Source organism: Rhincodon typus, chromosome 8 (genome assembly GCF_021869965.1).
Source record: "Rhincodon typus isolate 14 chromosome 8, sRhiTyp1.1, whole genome shotgun sequence".
Taxonomy (NCBI): Eukaryota; Metazoa; Chordata; class Chondrichthyes; order Orectolobiformes; family Rhincodontidae; genus Rhincodon; species Rhincodon typus.
The window spans coordinates 82,534,829-82,541,644 of NC_063339.1; positions in this window are offsets into that span (position 1 = coordinate 82,534,829).

Consider the following 6,816-nt stretch of genomic DNA (forward strand, 5'->3'; position numbering starts at 1 on the left):
TGGTCTGTTATGGTGAGTACTGTCATTCCCCATTCAGATCTTTATGTGTTTATACATGTGGTCCAATTCTGTATGTTTGTTGATTGAAGTATGGGTGGATGACCATACCTCTAGGAATTCCCGTGAGTGTCTACGTTTGTCTTGGGCTACTATGGTTACTTTGTCCCAGTTAAACTGATGGCCTTCATTGTCTCAATGTACAGATATTAGGGAGAGTTCATAGTGCCGCTTTGCTGCTAGTTGATGCTCTTGAATTCTAATGGGTAGTTTCCTTCCTGTCTGTCCTATGTCATGTTTGTGGTAGTCATTGCATGGTATTTTGTAAACCACGTTCATTCTGCATGTTGTGGGAATGGGATCTTTAAGCATGGTCAGTGTTTGTCATAAAGTGGCAGTGGGCTTGTGGGCCATCATGATTATGTTACCTAACACACTTAACACACTTCCCCACATCAGGAATGTATTGGAACTGACAACAAGACTCCTAAGACCACTCGGAATTGTGGTGGCCCACAAGCCCCCAGCCATGGGTTTGTAAAAGATCATCAGACAGTTTCAGTCTCAGACCCATCTGGAAACAAACTGTTATAAATAGAGCTGAAGGTTTGATAATACTCATTCTTCTAATTGGTTCTTTTGTTATTGCATTTGGATTAGTAAGTCTTGAACACAGAACAAAAAGAAGCAAAATCGTTTACAAAATAAACAGGGAGACATGTGATTGTCAACAATGTGAAAATATCAATGTGAGGTATCAAGGTGACTTCAACCAAGCCAACCTCAAGTGTGTGCCACCAAAGTACCAGCAATACATCTGCCCCACCAGAGGCCCAAACATTCCGGAAAACTACGACACAACCATCAAAGATGCCTACCATTCCATTCCCTGCCCATACTTTGGAAAATCAGATCACAACGCTGTGTTCCTCCTTGCAGCTTACAAGCAGAAGCTGAAACAGGAGGACCCTTCACAAAAGGAAGTGAACGCTCGTCCGAGGCTGTGGAAGACCATCTCTGGGACTGCTTGGAATTGGTGGACTGGACCATGTTCAAGTACTCAGCAGAAAACCTAGGCGAATACACCACCATCATCACGGACTCCATTAGCAAATGCATGGAGGACTGCGTACCATAGAAGTCAATCCGAGCGGTCCCCAACTGTAAACTTTGAATGAACCAGGAAATCCACTTGCTACTGAAGACCAGACGGGCAGTATTCAAGTCAAACCAATACAAAAAATCCAGATAAGACTCAGAGATAGTAGGAACTGCCGATGCTGGAGTCTGAGATAACAAGGTGTGGAGCTGCATGAACATAGCAGGCCAGGCAGCATCAGAGGAGCAGGAAAGCTGATGTTTCGGGTCTGGACTCTTCTTCAGAAAAATCTGTGTTCATCCAGCTCCACACCTTGTTATCTTAAATCCAGATATGACCTCCGCAAAGCTACCAGGGATGCAAATAGGCAGTACCAGACCATGTCAGAGGCTCAAACCTATTGAACAGACTGCTGCCACCTATGGCAAGACCTAAACAACATTACAGGATGCAAAATGAAGCAGATCAAGATAAGAGATGAAAACACATCCCTCCCGGATGAGTTCATTGTTTTCTATGCTTGGTTTAAGCAGAATGCCAGTGGCGCAGTGACGCCTGCCCTGACAGCCCCAGACACACCTGTTCCCTTGGTTACCACTGCAGGTCCTCCTAGGAGTCAACCCAAGCAAAGCGACGGGCCCAGACGTTGTCCCTGGCCGAGAACATAGATCCTGTCCAAACCAACGAACTGAAACGTCAAGTCTGATCTTTTTCTTCATAGATGCTGCCAGACCTGCTGAGCTTTTCCAGTAACTTCTGTTTTTATTCCAAAAGAACTGATCGTTGGCTTCAAAAAGAAAGGAGAACAACCCGTCCCCATCTACATGGAACTGAGGTGGAGAAGGTGGACGGCATCAAATTCCTTGAAGTGACGATAAGTGACAACCTGTCCTGAACTTGCCACGTGGATGTGACAGTCAAGAAGGCACAACAACCCCTGTTCTTCCTCAGATGGCTTAAGAAATTTGACATGTCCATAAGGACACTCACCAACTTCTACAGATTCAACATTGAATGCATGTTGTCCGGGTGTATAACAGCCTGATATCTAACTGCTCTGCCCAGGACCATAAGAAACTATGGAAGGTGACGTGCACAGCCGAAACCATCACGGAAGCCAACATTCCATCTATGGACTCCATTTACATGGCTCACTGCTACAGAAAGGATGCCAATATCATCAAAGACCCATTGTACCCTGGTAATGACCTCCTAAAAACTTGTCCATCGTGGAGAATATACAGAAGCCTGAACACATGCATGAGCAGGTTCAGCAACAGCTTCTTCCCAGCTATTATTAGACTGATGAATGGACTCTCTAGCCTCAAATAATGCTGATCTCACTAACGTTGATCTCACCTAGCACATGCCCTGTGCAATGCAAACTGTATGCCTCTGTCTAAGTCTTTTTCATCTGTACATCCTTGCTTACTATGATCTGCCTGTACTGCTCATAATCAAAGCTTTCACTGTACTTCGGTGCACGTGACAATAATCAATTGATCATTTTGCCTTGGTTAATGCTCTACAGGCGATCTAGCCATCTATCACATTGCAGTTTATATTTCAGGGAACCGTGTTTTCAGTGGATACATTTGGAGACCTTGTTTTGAGTTGTATTACACTTGTCTCTGTAGCTAATTATGTCAAACTGCATTCAATTTTTGTTCAAATTTAAGGATTAAGCTGTCTCTCATTTCCAGAGCTCAGTGATTAGAGCACTGATCTTGTAACATTCACTGGAGCTTTGAGGAGTGTCATACATAGAGAGTGGTGGGCGTTTGGAATGTGCTGCCGGCAGCGGTAGTGGAGTCAGATACTTTAGAGTCTTTTAAACGACTCTTGCATTGGCACATGGGGGATAGTAAAATGTAGGGTATGGAGGGTAGGTTGATCTTAATAGGATAATAGGTCGGCACAACATTGTGGGCCAAGGGGCCTGTACTGTGCTATACTGTCCTATGTTCTATATCCCTGCTATCTTCAACAACAAAAGGAATGACTTAAATTTCTGACCATATGACCTGCATACGGTTCAGATTCCACATTCCTGTTTCTTATTCCAAACCATTTGTACACACAAGAAGCAGCTGATGTGATCAATTTTCTAGTTTGGCAGCAAGAAAGTGGTGAGACAGTATAAAATGCAGAGTGACGGGGAAACATTGGGAGTAGGAGGAGGGGATAGAATGGACAGGCGAAACTGCTGAATGCTTCCTTCCTTTGTTGTGAGCAGTTTCTAGTTTTGCACAAAGGAGATTGCATTCTATTTGGAGCCTGCGAACAACTGAGTGGCAAACACGATCTGCCTCCCAGGGTGGGTTCAAATCTTACTGATTCCGTTACTGACTGCTTCCGACTGCAGAAATAATTGCCCAAGTTCAAGAGAAAAGAACTGCTCCCACGCACTGCATCTTTTATGTCCATTGAATCATCAGCATTCAGGAAATTTGACGTCTGAAATGGGACAGTATTAAGCCAAGCGAGTGAAATCCTTGCTTTTGGGGGTAAGTCTCTCCTGAGGCCTCTGCCACTCTCCAGGGGACTGAGTTGGTGTTTTCTACTATGTGCTAAGCATGTGAACAGTTATACCATCTCAAACTTCAATCCTATTTGTTATATTGTTTCAGATTAAAGTTACAAACAGCAAAATATCAGGGTGAGAAGATGCAAAGGAGATTTTGTCTCTTCCTATTGCTCTTCTACAAAGAATGACATATCTGTAATATAGAAAATATAGAAGCAACCCTCACATGGCACTTTCCAGGGACATTCTGCACAACTCTGATATTGAGTCACATTTGAGAAAGTGAAAAAACAGCCCAGAGAAAGAGTTCAGGCTCTCAGAACTATCTTCAGGAGGAAAGTGTGGATTTCAAATTCCACTGCATATCAATGGTTCCTGTTATTGATTGAAGGAGCTGTTTGTGTTCCACTGAAACCCTCAAGTCGTTGAAGAGCTACTTAGATGAGCATTTGAAATGTCAGAGGTTACAGGCCAAGTGCTGGACACTGGGATAAGAATAGATGGACATTTGATGACTGGTACTGACAAGATGGTCTGAGAGGCCTCTTTCCGTGCTGTAAAAAAACTCAATGACTTGATCATTTTGGAGTATAAATATCGCCAGTGAAAATAATTGACATACAACGAGTCAAAAGGTATGCTATTATGAAAAGATACAAATAGTGGTGTTATCTTCCTTCATGGTCTAGTGGTTAGAATTTGGTGTTCTCACCACCATTGGCCCATGTTTGTTTCCTGGTCAGGGAAGGTGGGTTTGCTGCTCTTGCATGAGCTGTTTAATATGACCAGGGATTCCTCCCAGTGATAACAGCTAAAACAGAGCAGGCCTGCCAGAATCGCTAAGGATTTTGCATGAAACATGAAAGCATCAAACACGGGGCCACTGACAAATCACGCATTTGTCTATTCTTGAGTATTTAGGCCTTCCTAAGTGCTAGCTGCAGTACTACATAAACACCACTCCTTACTGAAACACATAAGATTCTCAGGGGGCTTGAAAGCTTGGATACATAAAAGTTCTTTCCCCTACTGGGACAATCTTAGACCAGAGGGCATATTCTGAGAATAAGGGTCTCACATTTAATCAGAGATGAGGAGGAATTTCTTCTCTCAGAGGGTAGTGAGTCTGTGGAATTCTTTATGCTAGAGGCCTGTCAATGCTGGATCATCAAGTATATACAAGGATGCGATTGACAGATTTTTAATCAAAAGGAAATTTGTTATGGACCAAATCAGACTACCGTAAAAATATTTTAGGAAAGTAAACTAAACCCAAACTTTTCTTATGGTCAAATGTAAAGTGTCTCAGATGCAATACAACTAGTCAAACTACTCAAAGTTAAGCAAAATCCAATTTATTTAAACACTGTCATTGAAGTACACTGAAGAAAATGGAATTTAGAATAAATTAACACATTCGAAACTTACTGGAATAATGGATATAGTAACTACTACTAATTAAAAGTTCCAATACAGTAACATCCCATCAACACATCCCTTGGCAAAAAGGAAAATTCAGACACTGATTCTTACTTGCATTTATCCAAACCAGGAGTGAAAAAAAAGCATCAAGAGAAATTTCACGGTGTAGCAGTCAGGATACGTTCATTGAATCTTCCAACTCTTTTGAGAACCCTTTTGAGAGCTTCCGATGTAACTGAAAAAAAAATCCAAAACCCAAAAACCTGGATCAGTTGGAGCTGGCCACAATCATTCAGGCTGTTACAGAGAAACACAAGGCTTCCCAGGCTGTATACTCAAGTGATCTTCAGTAGCCAGTTCATCACCTCTGCCTTGCACTGTCTTTAAATAAAAACAGAACAAAATAACCGTTTAAGGTGACAGCGTCATCATAGACTCAAGGGTTCTGGAGAAAGGCAGGCAAGTGGAGTTGAGAATTATCAGATCAAATACGATCAACCATGACTCTAAGCATGAAAGTACATTTCACTTGAGTGGGTCATAAAACGTGTTTTTGTTTTGTCAGTGAAATTCACCACCTCACAAAGTGGAGACCACTGAAGTGAAGCGCTGACGGTGATTATCTTTGCTGATTGTTCATTTTGTCAATGTTCCCATTCCTGCTAATGTCCCCGTTAACACCACAATTCTGCAGCAAGTAGGTACTGGGCATGGACAGGATTGGAGACGTAATGGATAAAGCATCTGACTTTAGGTCAGAATGATTGTAGTTTTAAAACTTGGATGTAATTTACAACTTTTCTAACAGTAATTCCAGAAGGTGGTGAGTGTATGGAATGAACTGCCAGAGGATGTGTTGGAGGATGGTACAATTAGAACATTTAAAAGACATCTGAATGTATACATGAATTATAGAAATTTAGATGGACATGGACCGAATGCTGGCAAATTGGACTAAATTAAGATAGGGTATCTGGCTAGCATGGACGAATTAAACCAAAGGGTCTGTTTCCATGCTGTATGCATCGATGTGCAGTGATCTCATTGAGAACATCAGAGTCAATGTCCCAGCCTCTTAAAGAAGGGGAAGGTGCCTTGACGGTTTCTGCTCAGTCAGACAGTTCATCTTTCATTCTCCTCTGATTCAGATTCCCCAAGAATTACTGAAAAATTCGTAAAGTTGAGACTGGCTTTTCTGTTTTGTTTCCTTTCCATTCCCAGGAGCAGCAGTGATTACGTCAGTGGATTTGAGAAATTGGAAGTTGCACATGAGCAGCTTGGGGGAATATTCACCTTCTCCTTGACAGATGATGCTGGGATGTTAACTCTGATGTTCTCGGTGACACTTACTGATCTGAGATGTTGAAAGGATTCTTATTCCTGCGTACCAGGAGTTCAACCCTTATCTCGGGCAATCAGGAAACATAATATCAGTAGTACAGAAAAGATGCGAATTGTAATTCAGTTAGGTTGGAATCAAGCCTACAATCCTCTGATCTGTAGTCAGACACACACTTCCAATGCAATACTCGCCTGGAACATATTTTTGACCTACATGCTGCAGAGTTATGGTGTGAACAGGGACATGAGTGTGAATGGAAATATTAACAAGGTGAACAACTGGCAATGATACTCACCATCACTGCTTCAGTTCATTGAACCCCACTTTGAGAGAGGGTTTACTTCACCGGAAAATAAAACACGTGGCTGCTTCAGTATCAGAGATAGTAGGAACTGCAGATGCTGGAGAATCCGAGACAACAAGGTGCAG